At 35.3% G+C, this 1,895-nt stretch overlaps 1 protein-coding gene across 1 annotated transcript in view; it reads right to left on the bottom strand.

Annotated features, from left to right (window-relative positions):
• LOC132104417 (regulator of G-protein signaling 18-like) overlaps positions 1–998 on the bottom strand; it is a 13,323-nt gene extending 12,325 nt beyond the window's left edge. The window contains exon 1 of the mRNA XM_059509874.1: positions 725–998. The gene's annotated coding sequence lies outside the window, so the exon portion shown is untranslated. The remainder of the gene's footprint in view (positions 1–724) is intronic.
• Positions 999–1,895: the final 897 nt, after the last annotated feature.

Below are 1,895 nucleotides of genomic sequence, written 5' to 3'. Positions count from 1 at the left end.
TATAGAGATGGATAGATATATAGATATATAGATATATAGACAGATATATAGATAGATAGACAGACAGACAGACAGACAGACAGACAGACAGATAGACAGACAGATAGACAGAGAGATAGATAGATAGATAGATAGATAGATAGATAGATAGATAGACAGACAGACAGACAGACAGACAGACAGACAGACAGATAGATAGATAGATAGATAGATAGATAGATAGATAGATAGATAGATATAGAGATGGATAGATAGATAGATAGATAGATAGATAGATAGATAGATAGATAGATAGATAGATAGACAGATAGACAGACAGACAGACAGATAGATAGATAGATAGATAGATAGATAGATAGATAGATAGATAGATAGATAGATAGGTAGACAGACAGACAGACAGATCAAAATCTTAACACCTTCACAAAATTTTGATTCAAAGTAATAGTGTTTGTTTTTGATTACTTAACTTGTTAAAACAGTTAAAGGGTTAAAATATAACCTGCGTTATCCTTTACATTTGTACCAAACGAGTCAATTCAAGCCAAGCAGACTCCAGCTCCAGACGCTTCATGACCGCACTGACAGAGACGCGACGCGTCAAACCAGAAAGCACGTTTATTTTAATAGGAGAGCTACAATTTGTCGCGTCGAGTCTGTAGCGCAGCGTGTAAACAAACCAACGTGAAATCTGAACACTTGAATATGGTGCACATAAATATACCTTATTTTAGATGATTTTCTCTCCTTTTCATGACAAATCCTTGATCGTGTCTGATATCCGAGCGATTCGGAGTCGGTTCGTGTTTCAAGTCGAGTCCGTTCACACAGAGCCACTGGATCCGAAGCAAGACAGCAGACCGGAGCCTGGCAGTCAAAATCACGTCTTGTTTGTCCCTCTTTTAGTTTTACTACCGCATGACACGCAACGCCTATTTTCTTTTTGGCACACCCTCAGTTCAGTCTGGACTTGCCCTCCCTACATACTTGAACGGAGAGTAGTAAATAATGACACACAGAGCGTTTATGGGTGACTACAGCTGACGTGAAAATACCGCTGTGGTAACCATAGACATGTAACATACAGAACCGCTTCTAATAGTATCTGAAGAAAATAAAAGATTTATATTTTTTTGTTTTGCAGTAGTAATAATTGAAGTAATTATGATTTGACGTAAACCATGGTTTCTATGGTACAATTCTATACATAACAGCTGGTTGACAGTAGGTGCCTCCTATATAGCTATAAGGCTATATTGTTTGTGTGTGTGTATTCTATTATTACACTATCATATTTTCTATTAATTTCTGAATACTACTCTTGATATACAGTACCTGGTGTTTAAAATGACATGATTGTCAAACAGCGCCACCTACAGGTAAAGCGTAGCATTTCATGAAAGGACAACGTCAATGCCCAATTTACCCATTTATGGATGAGCTGTTCTTATGTTTTTTGTTGTTGTTGCTGTGGTTGATTATGTTTTTTTTCACATAGTACGATTTAATTAAAATAAACACATACATGTTTTTAAATAAATAAATAAAAACATACGATTTAGGATAGCCGATAAACCTTTTATGTGGGACTTTTATTTAGCCATGTTGGATTTTCTGCACATTTAGGCTACGAATGCAAATTTGTCCAGTAGATGGAGGAGTTACACAACAGATAAGTCATCAGGCTGGATATCAAGCTATCATGACACAAAAAAGTATCAAGATTATACTGAGAAATAATTAAATTTTATTAAAATGTTCTGTTCTCGTTACGTTTCATACAGGGTTGTTGGGTTGTTGTTTTTTTTTTTTTTTTTTTTACCCCAAATCTGAGTTCAACCTGTTGTAAATATCTTAAAGTTAATCCATAAACATTACAAACGGTTACAACGATT

This window comes from Carassius carassius, chromosome 25 (genome assembly GCF_963082965.1).
Source record: "Carassius carassius chromosome 25, fCarCar2.1, whole genome shotgun sequence".
NCBI lineage: Eukaryota > Metazoa > Chordata > Actinopteri > Cypriniformes > Cyprinidae > Carassius > Carassius carassius.
This window is presented reverse-complemented; position numbering and strand designations above follow the sequence as displayed.